This window comes from Xiphophorus hellerii, chromosome 13 (assembly GCF_003331165.1).
Source record: "Xiphophorus hellerii strain 12219 chromosome 13, Xiphophorus_hellerii-4.1, whole genome shotgun sequence".
In the NCBI taxonomy this organism is placed as follows: domain Eukaryota; kingdom Metazoa; phylum Chordata; class Actinopteri; order Cyprinodontiformes; family Poeciliidae; genus Xiphophorus; species Xiphophorus hellerii.
The window spans coordinates 27,230,009-27,252,409 of record NC_045684.1 but is presented as its reverse complement, the minus strand read 5'-3'; the positions used below and the strand labels follow the sequence as shown (position 1 = coordinate 27,252,409).

The following is a 22,401-nucleotide window of genomic DNA, read 5'->3' as shown; positions in this document are numbered from 1 at the left end:
CTATCTATCTATCTATCTATCTATCTATCTATCTATCTATCTATCCACTTCATAAATTGATTATAGATTTATAGGTTCGCCCCAATCAGTCTTGCGGCGGATGAGCAGCGCTTTGCGCGCGTGCGTGTGAGTGTGTGTATAGGCTGGTGTCACGCGGTTAACGGTGTCAGTTTAACCCGCGCTCCCATCACGCTGGGTGAGACCCTGTGTTCGCCACGCTGCGGTAACGCGCCCGTTAGGAATACAATCTCCGGCTTTGAGCTGCGGCTCGGTCCGCCGGTAACTGAAGGACTTCACCTCTGCCTCGGCTGCCTGCATGGGAGGACCTAACAGCTGCTCTCCTGTCCTCTCCACTCGCTCTCATGCCGGGGAGAAAAAAAGATTTGTCTCCCGAAAACTAACCTCCAAAAACGACGCACGTCTCAAACGCGGACGTCAAGACCAAGTCGCGGGTAAGTTTTCTGCATGCTTTCAGATGTTTATGAAATTCCGCCGTCAGTTGTAGCATTATTGATGTGTGCAATTTAGAAAAAAAAGAGAGAAAACCTTCAGAAAGTTGTGTAAAATTTGCAGCAGGTGAGCATGAGATAATAAAGACTGGTTTCATACATCCTGGTGTTTTAGGTGAGTTTTGGTGGAAGGGAACCAGTGAGGATGGATCAGTGGATCAGTGTCTGATGATTGTTGTGACTGTTTGTGATGACACCTGTCAGGCTACCTGTTGCAGCCCAGAGCTGACCAGCGTGCCAGCTGTTGTCAGGTATCCATGCTTCTTTGATTCATGCAGAATCCAGACTGCATCTCTACCTCCATTCAAAGTGAAGAAGATCTGAATCTTGTTACAGATTATGATGCAACATATAATTATGACTACGATATCAGCTACACCTGTAAGTTGGTGTCAGAGCAGATCTGACACCATCCAGCTCAGAGCATCTCACTGTGGCCGACACGTTCTTATTCCTCAAATGGAAAATAGTTTCATTTCTAAAAAAAATACATTCATGTCAGCTGCAGCTGTGAAGGTAAAGCTGCATTATTAGTCAGTCTGCAAGCTGTAAGATGCACAAACAGAGAGGACAACAAGGGACAAGCACTGAGTGTTTGAGGTCTTCTTCCTCATGCTGCTGGAGGGAATCTGAAGTCTACCTGAGAGACAGCGAGTCCCTTCTCCACCCCCACCTCCTCCTGCAGCCTTCTTCCTTCTCAAAGCTCATTTCCCATGCTTTTCATGCCCGCAGTTTAAACCCCTTTGATGTTTTCTCACTCTGAACCCTGCACAGTGAAAGAGCTCCCTGGTATGTAAATGTTCTCTGATTGACTCCTGAGTCTTTTTAATTAACCCACTTGTATGCACGCTGCAGCTTTGTCCTCTGTGAAATGCCATCAGGGCTGGAGGTGGAGCTGTGATGGAAGAACATGCCGTCAGTGGGATCTTCAAAGTTAGTGGCAGGTTGTGTTTCAGATGATGCCCGGTTTGATATTTTCTGTGACTTACTTCTGCGTGAAATCCTTGGCGGTGATGTTAAAAGCAACACTTCGCACAGCGGCGGCGCTGCAGCTGGCAATAAGGACTGCAGCTACATGATTTAATATTAATGACTTCAAAGATATCAAAAAGGAAGATCTGAGACGCAATATCCTGAAGGGAACTTATATTGATAAAAAGCTTAACTCTAATTGCAATATTTCTCCAGGACCTTCATGTTGAACCTTTTGCTCAAATTAAAGTGGTTTATTAAATCCATAAAAAAGTTTTTTGTTTTATCAAGTGTGAAAGTTATAAGATTTGTGCCATTTTCTACTTTTGTAAAAACTATTTCTGCAAAAACAAAAAACAAAACAAAACCAAACAAGCAAAAAAACAACTTTCCCATCATAGTGGACTTTGTTCCACCGTACAGAAACTAGAAGCTGAGGATGGATGGGCCCAGCGACTAGCCATGTGATTTCCACTTTCTGTCAGTAGGTGGCAAAATGCTCTCAGGGATAAGGAGAGACCCTCCATCTTCTCCTGGAGGGGCAGCTTCAGCAGACACATCGCTGCTTCTCTGCCTCACCTCGGAGATTTTTCAGTAAAATATATCAAAGCAACATTCAGCCTGATCCCAATTCTCAGATTTTTTTTTACAGAAAGTGACAGTTTTACTCTTTACATGGTCAGACCAATCTTCAGACGAAGTTATTTGGCACGGGCACCAGAGTTGGATTCCTTCACACCTCCCCAAGCAAACAAGTCAGAGTTTGATTAAAGCGGACCGAACAGGGCTGTGGATCCACCCTAAAGGGGATGAAATGTGTTTTCCAGGAAACAGAAAAATAAAACATAAATATCTTCTCCTGAAAAGGAAGGCTGGCCTGATGACCTCACACATATTTGTCATATTTTTAAGCTATTGTGGCAGAACATATCATTATCTGTGCTCATAAAGGTGAGTCCTCCTGCTGTGGAGCCAGTTTGGCCCCAGAGACTCATTTACATCTTGAACATCCTTATTTCTGAACCCGATCAGCCCAATGCTGTGAGAAGTTGAATAACAAGAGATGGACGGAGTGTTCCTGAGCTCAGCGTTCAACTCCTGAATGTCTAAGTTCTGAGTTTGGTTAGAAAGGTGAACCTGTGGCATGTTGCGTCCCGTCCTCTGGGTCGTCCTGCTTACACTGCAGACTGGTGTGCCTGTCTCACAGAAGACCTTGTGACCTTGTCCTAGAGCGGTTTGTGTGGTCTATGTTAAAATTATTGCAACATTATATTCTAATATTCTGATTATTTAATGTTGGTGTCACTGAAGTCCTGTGTAGCATAGGGAATTAGTTTTGTAATAGAAAAAAATTACGATTTTATAACTTGTTTAAAAAAGAATCGATTTATTGAATTCAATATCCCACTGCAATAACTCAGACTTCAAAATTCTATTGTGTATGCTATTCAAAAAGGTTGGGGATATTTGACCTTTGGGTAAAATTTATTGGAAGTGTGAAAAGTTTATGTTAGTTCATGTTTCTAACTGTTGAAACACTCAATGTTCAGTTGTAACAACAGTGGAGCAGATCTTGTTGTCCTTCAACATTAATTACAGCTTTACACAGATTAACAAGGCGACTTATAGTCTGTAAGTGTTTCTCCTTCCAGCTCTCAATCCAGCATGAAGAACTTCTCTGAAGAAAAACAACCCCGCAGCATCATTCTGCCTGCACCGTGTTTCATGGAGGAGATGATGTGTTCAAGGTTGGATGCAGTGGTAGTTTTTCTGAACAGTGTTTTACAGAAGAGTAATTGCTATGGATGCACAGATACAAACATTTGGGCCGGTGTCTATTGCTGATATCAATACTGCTGAATTTATCAATATTTTATTTGATCAACATTTTTATTTGATTCATTGTCAGAATAATCTATAGATTACTCAATTACTAAAATAATTACAACAGCAACATAGCCACTGCATGTAATGAATTGTAGTACATTGAAGTGAAACAGTCTGCTTTGTGAATGAATATGGATGTATATGGATTACGCTACTGGTTGTGTTTTGTCGTTCTTGGTAGTCGGTGTTGTAGTGGATGTCAGCAGCAGTCAGAATCATTCTACTGTATGTTGGGCAAATATTAGAAGAATTCTTCTTCTGTTCAGGTTTTTACCCATTAAAACAACTCAAACATGGGTCAGGTATGGAGAGCCTTCAGCCCCTCTAATGTCCAGGACCTGCTGTAGTCCTGCTGTGTTTCACTCTGTTTTCACAACCTGCTCCTCAGACTAACAGCTCTACATTACAAGTTCGTGTCTGCTGCAGAAATTGCTGTTAGAGCTTCTGAAACGCTGAAGCTTCTGAGCACTGAAACCCTGTTTCACAGTACGAATGCGTTAAGACTGAACTAGATTTTTGCTGGTTGAAAATCTAAAATACCCAGAGGAGTCAAACCTGAACTGTTTACACTGGGCATACAGTTAGGACCAAAATTAGTCATTGCCCCAGCAGTGTTCGATTCATAGCAATATTGACTAATTGACCAATATGTTCCTTGATGTGATATTACCTTTTCGTTGAGGACCAACCAGAGTTCAGACTTGGAACTGATGGAGAACCTGTAGAGAGAGTGAGAGATCGTTGTGATGGCAGAGAATCCTTCAACCTGAAGGGTTTGGAGCAGATCACCAACGATGAATCATCACAGGAACAAAGATTTGTATGCTGTGAGACCATTAAAGATTTTTACATCGATTACTTAGATTAATATGATGACAAAACAAAGATTACTAAAAAATGTGAAAAAGCAAAAACTTCTTTTATTTCATTACAGCTGATTTATCTGCTTCAACTACACCCTCTCTTACGGCCTCACTCCTCTTAAAGCACACTTTACTATTTCAGTTGCTTGGGTCGTGGCTTTGGGTCAGATGGAGTGAACAGCATGTCCAAGGAAGTCAGATGTTGTTTTTTTTTAATTATTATTCAGGATAATATCGTTTTTAACGGCGACATCCCAAAACGAAGCTGTTGATCTTTCGATCCTGCTATCAGGATGCCACAATTAAACGGATACAGTGAAGGAAACAGTAAATGAGTAAGATGGAGCATGTAATGTGGAGCGTCAGGGAGCGACGGGGTGAGAAAAAGAGAAGACACGATTACAGAGAAGGCTTTGAAGTGGAGTTTGGCTATGGGAATCCTAGTGTGCCTTCAGGGGAAAACTCCTCTCACACAACATCAATAATGAATGAAAGATATCTTGTTCAGTAGAAGATTGAACTTAACTGGCATACTGATTTGTTACCATGAACCTTACGTAAAAATTGCATCAGTGTGTTTGTTATGCCTCATTACTTAGATAAGACTAAAGACAATGAAGGGGAATTGATGAGGTTTGGAAGCAAACAAAAGAAAAATATGGCGATATTTTCACAACATCCATAGTATCAGCTCAGAGTTGCCATGCTGTTTTACTTACAAACAGCATCTGGAGTCATTTCTCCTCAGGACACTTAGAACACTCATGATGGCAAACACTTTTGTGCATAGATAGGTTTGTTCAAATAAAGACCACATTGCTGACGGTTATACATGCAGTGTGTTGAACATAGCATGCAAAATGAATGAGCATAGTATGAACAAAAGCATTCATACCTGTGTGATTATTTTCATATTTTATCTCGTTACAGTCCAAAACTTTTATGTGTTTGATTGGATTTATGACAGACCAACATAAAGCAGTTGCAAAACGATTTCCCCTGGACTGAATGTTGACCCTAGTGACTGAGATCAACGCTTAGTTGATTTTTATTTATTTTTTAATTAAATTAAAAAAAATTGAATAAAATGTGTTTTTATTTATTTATTTAATAGACTGTTTTTTTTGTTTGTTTTATTTCTACAATTTCCCTGAGGGAAAATCCCAAGATTAAATAGATAGATAGATAAGATAACTAGTTTATTAATGTCTGGGCTGAGATAGGCAGTTAAATAAAACAATGTAGTCATCTTTCTTTTATGTGTTTGTTTAGTGTTGATGTTACCTTGATGCTGCGATCTGTTTGAAGAAGTTGAACCTCTACTCCAGCTTCAGGTCTTCTGCAGCCTCTAACAGGTTTCCCTCCAGGATTATCCTGGATTAGCTCCATCCATCTTCTAATCAACTCTGACCTGCTTCCCTGTCTCTGCTGAAGAAAAGCAACCCTTCAGCATGATGCTATAAATAAGATGTTTCACTGAACATTAAATTCAAATAAATTCAAAAATATTTTGTTTATCCTGAGGCAAAATTAAATGTTGTTATATCTCATACACATGTCTTGGAAGAGTTGTGGATGGTGATGCTGTGAGCAGGAAGAACCGTTTATCTGTCGCACCAGAACAAGTTTTTTTTTTTTTTGTCTTCTCATCATTTTTCCTGACCCCTGGACATCGTGTTGACCTGACCTGACAGAGATCAAGGCAAAGTAAGACATAACTTTAATGGTATCTGGGATGAAATAGGAAGTTAAATAAGACAATTATTCATCTTTTTTTATGTATCCGTTTAATGCTGTGAGATTTTCTTGACGTAATGCAATGCAATCTGTTTGAGGTGATTTGTGTCTGAGGCAGAGTTTGAAAAGCACACTAAAATCAAGCTGGGCATTCATATCTGTGCCTCTCTCCCTCTTCTTCTCTCTATCCTTTTTCTCTCATACCGTCCTCATCCACATTCCCTCCATTGTTCTCCAAAGCCCAAATCCTTGATCCCGTGTCCAGCTTAAGATCCAACAGTGGCAAAAATGTGAATTCTTGACAATTTCCAACCCACCTTCAGATTTTGATCAGGAGTGTATGTATTGTTGGTACATACACATTCTGATCCATGATCTGCTCCCATGTGTTTTTTTGTTGGTTTAGTTTTTTTTTTTTTAGATCTACTCCTACTTTAATGACTGTCAAGTCAGAAGTTGGTTTGTTAAAGGGAAGAATCAGCCAAATAAACCAAGTTTTAATTTAACAAATGGAAAAGCAAACATTGATTATGATGGTGCAGTGATTTACAGTGACAATGCTTCATGAGTTTGCTTGATTTTCAGTCTGTGTGGGCAGTTTTTTTTTTGTTTTCTTTTTTGCTTTTGTGTTACTAGCGGTCTTTAATCACAGGAAATTGGTAGACAAGACAGGATTGGGAATGAACCTTTGGACAGCTGCATCAAGAATGGAATATAAAAATCCTTTATTGTCCCACAGTGGGACAATGAATCAAATACCAGAAGCAAATTAAAGAGAAGTGGAATCATGCGTTTTTAACACGAATGTGAAAATAACAAATAAGAGACTGTAAATAGGATAATAATACTATGCAGTTATTAAAAATAAATTGTAAACATATTCAACTACAAAAAAGGTAAAAGATGTGTATTTTTATTCTTAACCTTGGTAGAGTGGAGGCTGTTTTCACACAGTAACTTAGATGAATGACAGACGTCTTTGTGAAGTGAGGCAACTGATTTCTGCATGAAACAGGTTAAGATATTTTAAATCTCTTTTGTTTTGCAGCTGAATTTTTATTGGTCGGTTTCCACTTATCAAGCAAGCAGAACAAAACGTGTGAGCAGGCGGTAATATTTACACTCTAACAAAGATGGACATAATTACAGGTATGAAGCAACATTCAGATTTTCAGATTGTTGTGTGACAGTTGACCAGGATAAAACTGCATCCATGACCTGTCGCTGCCTTCACCGATGGAAAGCTGCTCTTTCAGAAAGTTTGCAGTGAACGTTAGCGTGGCGTTACTCTTGGCTCCTTTTAATGCCATAAATGGGGATATTTTTGCGTCAGGCTCATCATTTTAAATCAGTGATGTTTTGCCTAGGAGAGCTTTCTGCTATTTGAGGCAGGAAAGCAGTGAATCTCTCAGGTCTCTCAGGTCCATGTTCATCGTCTCCAGTCCGTTTCCCCGTTGTTTTGCTTCGGTTAGCCTTGATTACCAACATCCCTGCGGACCTCCACCAGCTTCTTGTTCTCTTTGCTCTTAAAGCTGCTCAGACCCTGCATGATCTCATTTTTCATTGAGATAATGTCATTTTGAATTCTGTTGATATTGTAGTTTATAAATTCTTATTCTTACTAAACATGGGGAACCAATATGTAGTTCTATACTTCTACCTTTTTATAAACTTTTTATACTTTTCATTGGTTATTTTGTTAGTATTTCTTCTAACTCTTGTAAATCACCCTGAATTGCCTTGTTGCTGAAAATGTGCTATATAAATAAAATGACCTTACCTTGTTGCATATATTTTGGGTAGCCTTAGCTGTCGTTAGCTCGCTGTCCTCTCTTGGCTCTGTGTCCTGCATCATACTGACTTTGTTCTCGGTGTTTGTTAGGTCTGCCCTCATCTGGTCATAACTGTTAGTATACCAGGTCTCTTTTTCAATCTGACTCCAGGGATAGTTGTCATTATGAAGACAAACTGAATCAGTTTATCGAGTTTAGTAGCATTTTCTTGTCTCTGATCAGGACGGTTCAAAGTTTTAAACTGCCATCTTGGAAATGCTCAAGGAAATAAAAAACAAAAAAAAAACAAATAAGCATTTTAAGTCTCTTTAAGTTAAAGTCAGTCTGAATGAATAAACTTAAGCTGTCAGATGATTAGCTACAATCTATTGAAAATAGACAAACTGTTCTTTGTATTTCTTTACATTTTCCAACTACCCAAACAGTTTGAAGCATATGATCGTCCAGGTTCAGGCCTGCAGCTCTCCATCAGGTTCAGAAACATGCTTTTTGTCCAAAGGAATTATTTCTTTCTGTCAACTTTTCAGCCAGCAGGAGGAACAGAGTGATTTCAATTAATTAAACACGTGTTCAATTCCCCTACAAAACTCACCATGAAATAATTATGACGCAGTCTGCCACAATCTTGGGGACACAACTGAGATGATGATAATGTAGTCTGATGGTGATGGTAAGCATAGAGGAGCAGACGCTTTCATGTTCTTAGCATCCGGCCTTCTGACTATTTTATAGGGCCGAGAACAGAGATTTCTCTGCAGAAGAAGTTACTTGAAGGGCAGCTGACTTCGCTTTAACTACCATTTTAATATGCATTGTAAATGATATTATTCTCATGTGTATAATCCTCTTTCTTACCAATAATCTGGGATCCTCATGTGTCAGTCTGTTAAGACTTTGTGACAGTTTAATAAGTGAAGCTGTTCCTTTAAACCTGCACCATGCCAGACCTCAGAGTGGATTCTCTCATCGTACTGAACTTACAGTGAAAACTTGTGTCATCTAAAGACTTGATATGTATTAGTGTGATGCATGCCAGTCACACAACAAAGCAATTAAAAATGTTTTTCCAGGAACTTGCGTCGTTTCCGGGGGTAGACCCCATCAGATTTGTTTTTACGCCTAGACAACCAAAGGCCGTCGTTGTTTTCATTTAGCGCAGAAGTTACCAACTCATCAAGGTAGAGGCCACAAGACAAACAGTTAGTCACAGCAAAGCTAATCAGACCAGGTCTCTGAAGAATGATGGTGCTTGGTTATTAATGGGGTATTATTATGTATTTTTAGGTAGAGATGTGTGATATGGCATAAAATTCATATCCTACATCTATGGTAATGGGTGGCAGTAACAATATATCACAATAACATATAGCAATAACAAAACTAACAAAACTAAATGCAATCAAAAACAACCATTAATCATCATAAATGATGTATGTGAGAATGTGGCTATTCTTACTTTTTTTTTGCCAGTTGTTTGTTGATTCTTGCGTTGTGTGTGAATTGTGAGACAGTTATTTTTTGTTTTTGGGCATGTGCACCGACTGATGGCACCCTTTGAATTTTGTTGTCCTTGTGATAATGACAATAAAGATTTATCTTATCTTATCTTATCTTATCTTATCTTATCTTATCTTATCTTATCTTATCTTATCAATGTTTTTGGTATAAAATTAACAATAGAAAATAAAATAAAAAATCACATACTAATTGAGTGGAATGTATTTATTCCTATATGTTAAAAAGTTTTTTAGGTTGTTTTTGTGGATGCATTTTTTGTAACGTTTTGTTTTCTTTAAAATGAGATGTTTTTAAGGGAGACCTGGCAATGAAAGCCTGGAGCACCTCAATGGTGACTACCTGGTTAAATCAAAGCTAAATAAGTAAAATAAGTGAAAAACATACTGTACCTCTATATAGAAACACAATAACTTTAATGCAGTGGATGTCTGTGTCGAATCCTGCTTTTACTCCCCCGTGTATCAGACTGGAACTTGTAGTCAGCTACCTTGGTTGGCATTCCTGGTATTTTCATCTTCATCAGAACTCTGAAACCTGCAGGAAACTCTTCAAGCATGTCATTACTGTTCTCACACACTTGATTAGCTTCCATTTTTCAAGAAATCTGGATAAAAAAAGTGAGATTTAGATAGAGGTCTGAAATTCAGTTAGTCTTTTTTATTATGTGAATCACATGTAAAAGTTATTTTAATGTAATGCTTGAGATAGAATGACATAAATTCAAGTTTTAACTGCTATGTGGACATAAATAGGCAAATCAGAATGCATCCAATGCAAGTTGGATGTAATGTACATTTAGCTGTGTTAAGGCAGCTGTAACTTCAAGCATGTCAATATTTCACTGAAGTGCTCGCTCTCAGTGACTTCAGCAACAGGTGACAGAAAAATATAAGTGCTTACAACGCAGCAGATGCCTCAGCTAAAAAACTCTGAAGATGCTGCGAATGCAACATCTGTCCTTAAACCTTTTCACTGGACCTGCTGGAGAGGCTGTTTGACACAGACCACTTCTTATCCAGCTACATCTGATTGTAATCCTCTCAAATTTGCCTTGCAGGCTGTCCTGATTGCAAAGAACAGCCACACTCCACAGAAAAGCTGCAAGCCTTCAGAAGCCTCACTCCATTACTGTCACATTGCACACAACTCTGGGGAATGCTTAGCACTGCAAGTTAAAGTTTACCAAAGTGACAAACTTTAGTCAAGTTTGTCACTTGCTCCGTCTCAGCAAGAGGAGCACAGGGAGAAGTTCTCCTTCTACAGCCGCAAAATCACAATCAAACACCTATAATAAATAAAAGTAAACAAACTCATAATATTTTTGTTTAATCTTCTTAAAGAGGCAGCAACATGTATTTTCTTGGCATATAGTGCCAATTGTTTAACATAAATAATTAACTGTTAAATTCAGTGAATGGGACTTAAAAGAAATGTTGCATTTTCATGTCTTAAAATTGGACCTCTGTCTCTTTAAACACTTCTGCTCTTTCTGAAACTCCGCCTTCATTAAGTCGTCACAGCATGTCTCCTTGATTAACCCTTTAACAACATTTTTACTGAGAAGTAGCTTGTTTACTGAGCAAACAGTAAACAAGCTACTGCTTGTTTACTGTAGCTTGTTTACTGCTACAGTAAACAAGCTACTGCCGCTGGCTAGTCTGAAGGAGCTGAGTGGGGGGATTGTGGGGGAGGGCTGCTCTGTGAGTTGAAAGTGCAGAAGCTGCAGCTCTGAGGAGGAGCTGCGTCTGGTAGGGGAGGCTAGGTTGGGAGAGACAAACCCTAAAGACTAGCAGCTGGAATTGGAGCACAAGATGGTTCCACATTGTATTGACTCAGGAAGGCAGCAATCCAGCGTCTCACAAGTTTTACACAACAAACCTTTCAGTTTTATATTGAAAAAAGTTTTAGATCATGTATAATGTTCTTTATACTTCACAACTGCATACTGCTTTATGTTAGTTTTCCATATTAAATTTCAATAAAATATATTTATATTAGTGGTTGTGACAAAATATGTAAATGTTCATGGGGTGAATACTTTTGCAAGCCTCTGTAAAATAAAGAAAACCTCAAGGTTGCACAACATGGACACCTGCAGCTTATAGACAAGTGCGCCCTCTACGTGTATTTTTCTTTTTTCTTTTTTTCAAAGCTTGCTGGTGCAGCGTGTATTTCAGATTCACTTAATAGTCTGGAAATTACAGTAACTGGTTGGGCCATCCTTAGCAACAATAATTGCAATCCAGCGTCTTCTCTGCAACACATTTTGTGTGTCATCATCATAAACATGGCAAGAAATGCTGATTGAGTCTCCTTCCAGCCGGCCCGCTGCACCCCGGGGCCGATCAGTCCAGTCACGTCTGCTGGCCCTCAGAGCTGTCTTAAACACCGCACAGATCAGCTCGTCTCAGCCGCTTTGATCTCTTTCAGATAGCGGGAGTTCTCAGAGGGAAAATCCATAGTAAAGCTTTTGGACTTCACAGTGCTGAAGCAATCTAGTAAAATGATGCTGGCATATGAGGAGCCTTCTAAAAGGAGGTCTGATTTTCACCCAGTGAGACAGACTCTGCAGGGGCGTCCCAGGAGGACAGAAACAATAAAATGAGAATATCTTTGCGTGGCAAACAGAACACAAATAATTCTTTTAGATTTGCCCATGAAGAATTGAACTGCTCATGTGCATCAAAGCCACAGTGATTTGTGGCGTGCTACACAGAGGAGCTTTTGACTTTAGACACCAGCTTCTTGTTTGGTCAATAGCTCTTAGAGTGAGTTCTAGGGATATTGAAGGGATTTTTGATTGCTGTGGGAAGTAGAAGTTCTTCTAAAAGCAAATTATTCTGAACAAGGGTTTATTTAAAGGGCCAGGATTATGTGCTTTCCAGGCACATAGTGCAATTTTATAGCACAACCAACTTACTATGTCAACTTGAGTTGTTATAAAATTGCTATAAATATAAAATATGACTTAAAATAAATTGTACTTTGTAGTTTAATGCCTTGAAATTGGGCCTCTGTGTCTTTAAAAACGCCTGCTCTTTTTGAAACTCCTCCTTCAGGACGTCATCACAGCATGGCTCTATTAAGCCTTTAACAATGTTTTTACCAGTGATGCCCTTAGAAGTAGCTCAGTGCAATACTTGTTGTAACTGCAGATGAGCAGTTCCACCAGGTGTTTGCTAATTGCTGCTGGCTAGTCTGAAGGAGTGGAGCGGGGGAGTCGACAAGGAGGGTTGCTCTGTGAGGAAGAAACTTGGAAACTGCAGCTCTGAGAAGGAGCTGCATCTTGAAGGCGGGGCTAGGTCCACTCAGGCGACGGTTGCCATGGGAAAATACTGTAATATAGTCATGCATGAAAGAATTAAACGTTCACTATTATGCAAAGTTCACTTTTCTGTAGTACCATCTGGGTATCAACTGCTTCTACAAAAACACCCAGCTGTTTATTGGGAATAAGTATTTTTTTTGTTTTTGTTTAAATGCTGAATCAGGAGGGCGTGGCCAGAAGCAGCTCATTTGCATAATCATGACATGACCCTAACACAGCGCATTCCTTAATGAGCTCAAAACAGGCAGAACCGGTCGGGTGAAATCTCAATATCTGAAAATGATTTTGTGTTTCAAATCTGACAAACATGTTTTGTGTAGGCCACAGACCTAACCTAACTTGTTCAAGGAAGAAGCATAATAGTGGATCTTTAACACTTTATGTATGTTTTTGATGAGGGAATAACATGATTATACCATGATGTCAGGCTCTAAAAACTTGATTACTTCATGATGATGATGTTGGGAACAAAGTAGAGCCTTTTACCAGTTCCAGCTGGACTGGGATCTTGTTGCTGTAATGGTTATTGTGCAGAGTCTCTGCCTCACACTGTGCTGCACACAGGCTGCCCTCTGCTGACCCAGCAGCTCTGTCCTGCTGCTGCTGGCCGTTAGAGGAACTCAGTGCAACCTCTTAGTTCGAGCACACTCTCAGATTTACAGCAGCAGAGTTTTGAACTTAATGTAAAGGCTTACATAATAATGTGCAACAAAGCCTGAAAATTTCATATGCATTGTATCAATCTCTTTCATTCTCATTTTCATCAGAACTCTTGCTGCAGCTTTGGATCATCTGAAGACTTTTGACTGATTTTTAAAAACTTTTATTATCGTTTTTTACTTTCTTGTAGTAAAGAGTTACAGTAGTTCAGCCCTAACGTAACAAATGCATGGACTAGTTGTTCAGCATCTCTCTGGGACAGAATATTTATAATTTTAACAATATTCTCGATGTGAAAGAAAAATAAAAGTCTTAAAAACTGTTTTATTAATGTTATTACTGGAGGCCAGAGCCTGTGGTACAAAGATAACTGCTGTTTAGTCGGAATTTAAAAGTAGAACATTCAAACTGAGGTCTACACACTGTCTTGACCCTGTTGCCTTTAAGCAAGAAGGTCCTGGCCCCGGCCCGGGGTCTTTCTGCACGGCGTTAGCATGTTCTCCCTGTGCATGCACCGGTTCTTCCTCACACTGTCCAGAAATATGACTGTGAGGCTAAAGGTTGCTAAATTGACCTTAGGAGTTAATAGTTGCTTGTCCTACGTTGCCTTGCAATGGACTGTCGACCTGACCAGGGCGCTAAAAACAATTATGCATCAATGCTTTGCGATTATTATTTATTAGTAAATATAGTCCAAATGATGTCCACTTCTACACTTTTCTGTGACTCTGCCAGTCTCTGTGTATCTCTGAAAAAATTCTGAACTCAGTGGACATCTCATGGTACATGGCTACAGTAGTGGTGAGCCATTGATCAGTTTTACAGCGGCCATCTTGGTCCCATGATGTCAGAATGTGAAAGGGACGATGAGGAGGATGGTGTAGGTACTAATTCTGACTGAACCAGGAAAGATTTTGGTCAATTCAGGGATCAAACACTTGTGAATTTTGCCACTCCTTGTTAGAGATCAGCAAGTTGTGGAAAATTACTGAAACATTGTGCAGTTGGACATGTGCATTCAGATACATAGAGAAAGTCACTTTAAGGTCATCTGTAAAGGTCATAGTGCCTTTTAGGTTCATCCTGAAATGTTACCTGAAAGCTGAATATCCCTTACTTTTCCTGAGTAGTGCCCAAAAACAAACATCTTCTCAGGACGAATACAAATGGCAAACGGTCTGAACTTATATTCCCAATCATTTTGATCAGTCAAAGTGCTTTATACTATAGTCAGATTCACCCATTCACACTCACAAATGCTCACACATTCATACACCAATACGCAGATTGGTAGGCAATTGAACCTAAGACCTTCTGATCACAAGACGACCACTCTACCCACAGAGCAACAGTCACCCAAAAACAAGTCAACTCAATAAAGGCAGATTCAAGATTAATTACATATTTGATATTTGTCATTAAACAGCACATTCAAACTTAGTTTGTTTTTTCAAATTGGTTAAAACTTCTCTATAAAAGGAAACCTGGCAGATTGCATCCAGTCACTGAGTTCCAACAACCCCTCACACTGCTCATGCATGTAGCAACAGTGGAGAGAAAAACTCCTTCAACATGAAGACTGAGGAACACAGCAGAGGGGTCAGACCGGTAGAGAGATTTATATCAGGGTTAGGTTTAAAAAACATTTTCCCATCATCTGAAATATGGAAACAGGAAAATAAAACTAAACGGACCGGCTGGGCTGGGAAGCAGAGAGGACGACCATGGAGGAGCTGCAGAGATCCACAGCTCAGGTGGGAACATCTGTTGACATGGAAACACACAACCACATTCGACATACGGCTTGAGTCATGAGCATGAGCTTCAGTTTCAGTCTGTAGATGTACAGTACAGACTGTACTCAGTTGAATTCAATGAGAAAGTGTGTCCAAACTTTTGGTCTGTACTGTACATGGCTGGTAGACTCAAAGCAAAACAGTTGTTTCTGTGCAGCTCTACAGAAATTGACCAACTTCTGTCTGGTTGAAGATAAAACTGCAGATAAGTGAGAAGCAGAGAAGAGCAGAGGTGTGACCAAGTCACTGTGTTGCAAGTCTCAAGTAAGTCTCAAGTCTCTGTCCTCAAGTCCGAGTCAAGTCTCAAGTAAAGACAGGCAAAGTCGAGTCAAGTCTCAAGTCAGGAACCTTTAATTTCAAGTCATTTCGAGTCGTTTTTTTTTTTTTTTTAATAATTTGCAATTATACATAAAATTCAAATATTAGATCATTTGTTCTTTTTAAAATATGTATTTGAGGTTCATTTGTGATCCTCTTATTCATCTGGTATTCTTCAAATCTGTCAGAAGTAAACAGATGTCAGAAAATAAATTACAGCCTTTCATGAATTACATTTGACTTCAGTTTACTCCTTCTATTCATAAATAAACATCAACACTACAACAATCATAGTTTTCAAAAAATGAAATAAGTATAAATGAAGTTATCACAAGTAAACTCAGGAAGGTCTGGTGCATTTATTTTTCTGCTTTTATTTCTAAGTATGTTAGTTTCAGTCCTCCGTAAATATGGGACAGATATTCTAAACACAAAATTTATTTGGGACAGTCACTGTATTTGGTCGTTTTTTTTTTCCCAGCAAAGCTATACTACTTGGAAATGGGTTCTGTGCGACATGTGACAGTCACGCCAGTCAGTGCATTAAGTCAAAAATAGTTGACTTAATGCACTGACTGCAGTAAACAATATATTGTCAATATAATTTCCCAACGTAGATGTCTTCAAATACACCAACCATCCTTAGATGATACTAGACCCGGCTCATCATCATGATGGGACAGAGAGACTCTGTTCCCTGTGTTCAGGTCCAGAATCTGCTTTCTGTTCCGGAGCCCCGCTCACTATCCACCGGCTTCCTGAGCTAACACGGTGCACATTATTTGTGGAGGCATTTGAAGGACCGGATTTATGGTAAATCATCACCAATTTAACCCGGAGTACACATGCTAACACGAAGTTAGCTATAGTCAACTATCTTACAGCAAAAGAAAAGTGCCACCTACCGATCTTTGTGAAGCTTCAAATACCGGACAAAGTTGGACGTCGTGGCATCTCCATCCGATATTCTCTTCTTGCATGTTTTACAAGTTGCAGTTCGTTTTTTAGTCGAAAGTTCATAACCTACATAGCCAAAAGAAATTACTCGCGTAAGCATATTCGAGCGGTTATTTCGTATTTCGTTCCCTGAGCTCTGTAGCTTTGCCGCGTTTTTTTAAACGTCCAAATCCTGTTAATTTGATTGGTTGTGCTGCAGCTACGTACACATACATACATAAGGAGAGAGGAAAACCATAGTGACGGTCTGCGCATATTGATACGGAATGAGTGAAATTAATTAATGACGCCACTTTATAAATAATGTGTTTTAAATTTTAAGACTTTGAGTAAAAAATATCAAGTCTTTTCAAGTAAACAGCTTCAAGTCCCAAGTCAATGGCATGAAAGTCAAAGTCAAGTCCGAGTCTTTGAGCATTTTTTCAAGTCAAGTCTCAAGTCGTGATTTTAACGACTCGAGTCTGACTCGAGTCCAAGTCATGTGACTTGAGTCCCCACCTCTGGAGAAGAGCACTCGTGAACACACACCTGTGTGTGTGTGAAGCACTTCAGAGCGTGGAGCACTGTATGCCTTTAATTAGAGAGTAGATGTTACAGTATGTACTTGTAAAAAGACCGTGAAGTAGCCTGTTTTATAAAAAATACATGGAAGTGTTTGTTGTGGAGCTCTCCTGTGGAGGATCTGTCAAAGTGTGTATTTCACAGAGTGTGTGTGTTGTGAGAGGGGGCTCTTTTGACCTTGCTGTTGTTTCTTTCGATTTTTACCACTCACACACTGTCAGGCAAATTTAATGCAGTGCATTGATCAACTTCATATTGAAACCAACTCTTTCTGCCTCCCCCATCACTCAACAGGTTTCTCCCCCGCTCACACACAAGCGCTAACTAAAATTGCTGATTGATTACATGTTGCTATGGATAATAGATGGTGACCTCCAGTTTGCCTTTGCTGCTGCTGCTGCTGTTGTCTCAGCATGAAGAATAGCCACAGGATCCCAAACCAATGATCTTTTCCCCATCCTGCCCTAAAGCCTCTAAGTCTGAATAATTCAATTTGTATCCGCTAAAGCTGCATTTGTCAAACTGGGTTTGCGCTTGCAGCTCCTTTAGCCAGCCTGCTGCACTCCACACACTTTGATTCACAAAATTCCAAAGACATTTGAAGTCACTGTGTATGCAGGAAGAGCTGGAGAACTTCTCCAACATCCTGAAAATTCATTATGTTCAGTTCTAGACAGCATAAATTGTGAATGCAATTTCAAACATGTTTCCTCCAATTAGAAAGGATTTCAGTGGCATTTTTATAACTGAACACCATAGAATGTTGCGTGGTTGCAAAACTGCTTTAGTTGGGCTTTTTAGTACAACTGTTTATAACTCCGTATAAAATTCTTATTTAGTGAAAAATTAAAAGACTTCCTTTAAAGTGTCAAAAATGGCATAGAAGTCGTTGAGTTCTTGAAAAATTTCCCCAAACACTCTGGGGCGCTTTAACAAAGAGGAACGTCCATGACACACAGTTGAAAGCAGATGTTTACATTTACTTTATGAAAAGAAAAGGTTGATGGAAACGGCAACATTTGAAAGAAAACTTCCTGAGTCACACTAGAAAGTTTTTACTGTTGCTTTTGGTGGTTTTGGGTTTTTCAGTAGCCACTCCTCTGTTACTGTGCTACAGCAGAGATTGCTGCATCAGAACTTATTCAGTGAATGTGTTTCAAACGCTCCCATCCACTTGTGGCTCTGTCTGCAAAACCTGGAAAATTTTCAAAGTCCAAACTTCCACTCACATCCAGTCTGGGATGTGAGTGGTGGAGCCAGTGGTCGCGTTAAACCCAATATTTTCAGTCTGGTGACGGAAAAATCAGATAGCCATCCATCATTGACTTGGTGGGTTTCTGATGAGTTAATTTTCACTGTCAGTTGCCCTGCAGTGGACTGGACATCTGTCCGGAGTGTACCTCACCTCTCATCCCCCTCGTTCCTAGATGATAAGTGTGTTACATAATGGATGGATGGATGTAACATGGGGCTGCACATTAGCGCAGTTGGTAGAACTGTTGCCTTGCAGCAAGAAGGTCCTGGGTTTGATTCCCGGCCCGGGATCTTTCTGCATGGAGTTTGCATGTTCTCCTTGTGCATGCTGGGTTCTCTCCAGGTACTCCGGTTTCCTCCCACAGTCCAAAAATAGGAGGTGTGAGTGTGCATGGTTGTTTGTCCTGTCTGTTTCTGTGTTGCCCTGCGACAGACTGGTGACCTGTCCAGGGTGACCCCGCCTCTCACCTGGAACGTTAGCTGGAGATAGACACCAGCACCTCCTGACCTTACTAAGGACAAGGGAGTTAGAAAATGGATGGATGTAACATAGAGGCATACCTCTGGATATATTTTTAGACAAAATCTCAAATGATGTGGAATCTAACTCTCAGCCTGGCTTCTTGGCCAAAGCCACATGACATGCAGCTGGGCTGCACCTCTCCAAGGGAAAGCCCCCACACATAGACACACCCACAAAAATCCCCAACAACACAAGGACCATCGTTAGGATTAGGGGTAGGAGTTGTGGTGTAAATTAAGTTTAAGTCAATGTTAAAAATATACAGGTAATTATTAAAGTTAGGAACAAGTTGAGTTTCTAAAATGAACTGAAGTAAATAGAAATACAGAGCTGGATAGAGTAACCAATATTTGTTTTGATTCATGATTGTTCCAACATTGCTACGTATGTCAATCCTGCCATTTAGCTCCTGGACCTTCTTTCTTGGCTTTACTCTGTGTGATTTCAAAATAAAATCCTCATCCCTTTTTGTGTTTACATAGTTGTTTTTTTGTTTGTTTTTTTAATAATGGGAGCATATGTAAGCGGACAGGCAGAGGCAGAGTTGAGAACCTCCCTGGTGTGACAAGCTAATAAATCTGTCACTTACATTTCAGGAAGTCTCTAAGGAGCAAAGCACACATCTGTTAACAGTACCTCTAAAATCCTCCCTGCAGACATCATCAAATCTGTGTGGAAGGAAGGGAAAGATGACTCCTCCACAAAGTCTGCTGAAAGAAGAGCTCACAATATCCACATCACCCAGAGAGCTCACTCTTATTTACTGTGTAAAGCGCCAGCAGTGATAGCTGTGATGTGTCCTCAGGGTGAGACTTTATGTGTCATTTAGCACCTTAAAGCCAATTGTCAGTCTTATCTAGACTGAATTATTGACTCTCACAACAACTCCTGCATCTGGCTTTTGAACTGAACTCTCAATCGTTTCCGTCACTCTTTGACTTTTATAGCACTGGCAATAACATTGAAGCAATTGTAATGTACACTTAGAGGTATAAATAGCTTGGAACTGAGCGGGGTAGTATATTCTCCAGCTTTACAAGGGCTAGATGTCTCATATCCCCAGGGGTAACTGTGTATACAGCTTGGTTAATTGAGAAAACAGCCAGTTGTTCATTGGCAGGATTTAGGAGCTCAGTTACTTAGAGCCATAACGGCGGCAAATTGGTTTGGTCTTTCTTTGAGAGACGCTGGAAAACCTGATTGCAAGAGCTACCAACAATTTGTGAAAAATGTTCCAGTTTTGTCTTAACCTAAATATACAGATGAATTTGAAGGTAAAATATTTTACTTGACAAACATATTGAAAAGAAAAACAATGCTCTTTGATGAATTGATGAACAAATTGAATTTATTGAATTTTTATTTAAAATCCAGAGAAAATATTTGTAATATTCCCTCCAGCTGTTGGTGACCTTAACCCTACACCGGCGTGGTTGTAGTTGCCATTCAGGAGGAATTCACAGCACCTCTGTTTAGTCTGCTTTAATCCAACTCCGGTTCATTTGCAAGTCCACTTTGTTTGTGTCGGTGTGAATGTGTAATCGAACTCTGATGCGGATTCAAAAATTGAACTCTGGCTCACCTACATACCTCAGCCTGGGTTTGGTTGAAGTGAACTGTGATGCGGTTCAAATGCATATGTGAACGCCAAGCGGACCGGAGATCTCTCCAAAAGCAGGAAGCATTGTAGTGCAAGGCATTCTGGGTAAATACAACCAAAACAAACATGTCTAACAAGTCTAGCGCTAGCTGGAGTAATGACTCGGTCTTTTACCAAGATCAAAAGAGAAATCCTTCAACCACTAAAATCTGACATCACTCCATTTTTGTTTACATTTTACAAAGAAGGAAGCTGTGCTCACTGTCTTCAGGGGTTTTCATGTGATTTCTTTAGTAGATTGTTCTCTCTTACCATTCTGCCAATAAGCACATTGAAATAACTTTGATAATTCCAACTAACATTAAACAGGAAGGGCTTGCTCTCATTTAGTGTTAGACAGTGAGAATAAAAAGGTTGTGTATTTTTATACACAGCATGTTAACTCCTGTTTTCAGCTATTTATTTCCCCTCCAGCCAGGGAACATGAACCTTCTGACCCCTGGGAGAAGCTGGAGGGTGCCTGAGTTCAGTTTAAATGAACACTTCTTTTTACATTGCTTTATTATCTTTAGAGTTTAGGCACTCGCCTAAACTCTATCAGAAATAAACAGAATGCAAAAAATTATTTCACATTCTCATCTTTCCGGGGTATGAATAATTTTTATTATTCATACCCCACATTTTCTGTGAGCTTAGCCACATTTTCTGTAAAGAAACTCTGAGCCTCTTTATGTCTCTATCTCCAAAGATCTGCTTTATTTTTCTGTTGATTTTCTGCGAAACTTCAGCGAGGCGCTGATGACACGTTGGGTCTAAACAGGCCATTTCTCTTAGATGATGATTTGTGTCCCATTTAAATGAGCATTAAGGCGTGAGGTTTGCTCAGAGTCTCGGGGTGGGAGACAGATGACACCCCAGAGGGGGCAGGAACACTGCCTGGATTCATCAATGTGAGGGGAGCTGTCAAACTGAATCAATAGGGGAGGAGGGATCGCACTTGCAACACACTCCTAGCACCATCATTTCACATGTTCTCATTTTTCCTTCAAAATCCCAGCACTAGACTTATCTTTAGGTCAGAATCAATTTTTAATTTTGCATGGTAATGATGAACAAATTACTGAATTGCTTTATTCTTCAAAGTTGCGTTTCACAAAAAAAGAAAAGAAAATGAATGTACTTTTAGAGCAGGCATCTGAGCTCTCAGCAGAGACTTTGTCACATACGGCAGACGGAAGAGTAAAACTGTTGTTGTCTGGATGTCAGTAACTAAACATAAACTTACTTAGAAATTCAAACAAGCCCAGAGGTCATCTGGTTTTCAGAACTCACTGATTTCATTTGTGGTTTTACTGAGGAGGAGAGAAAGAAGTCCAGTTAGTGAGCCCACTTGGTCTTCTGTTCCCGTCCAGAACCAGAAATGGTTCTAATGCTGCTTCACCTGCAAGCAGATACTCAGGTAGATTTAATGTTGTGACCAATAATAAGGCAGGTGGAGGTAAATCTGTGTATTTATGGAGGTTCAGTTTTAATCCAGTCCATGTTTGGGGAACCCAATGTTATATATTCTGCTGATAAAATAGATTTTTTCAGTTAATAAATGTTGTTTCTCTTCCCTGATGGAGGGTAGAGATTCAGTCACAACAGACACTGTGTATGTCTAAAATAATTTTCAACATCAGTTTATGTTTTTTGTTACTAAGGTAATATATTGATAACGACCTAATAGTGAGAGTTTATCCTCTCAAAAAAGAGTAATAAAGTTTTATTTTGTAAAGAATACTTAACACTAGAACTGGAAGATATTTTAAATATCCAAAAACACGACAACCAGAAAGAATGAATAGCATGGAAATAAAAACCACATTCAACAGAAACCATAAATAAAATGCATCATGATGTTTCTGGACACACAATAGGCCTTCAGAAAATATTAATCATAACAATGGAAATGATCAAATTCATTTTAATTTATCATGCAATTAACTGATTCATTACTTATTGTGACATGCTTACTTATCAGGCCTTTTCTGAACCATTCCAACATCACCCCCACCCCTCACATCTCCTTTTTCTCTACTTAAAGCAGGCTCTATGTTATATCCTAAGATTTCTTTGAGTGTGC

At 39.5% G+C, this 22,401-nt stretch overlaps 1 protein-coding gene across 1 annotated transcript in view; it reads left to right on the top strand.

Annotated features, from left to right (window-relative positions):
- Window positions 1-161: 161 nt before the first annotated feature.
- LOC116731541 (retinoic acid receptor beta-like) overlaps window positions 162-22,401 on the top strand; it is a 147,305-nt gene continuing 125,065 nt past the window's right edge. Inside the window, exon 1 of the mRNA XM_032581353.1 lies at window positions 162-452. The gene's annotated coding sequence lies outside the window, so the exon portion shown is untranslated. The remainder of the gene's footprint in view (window positions 453-22,401) is intronic.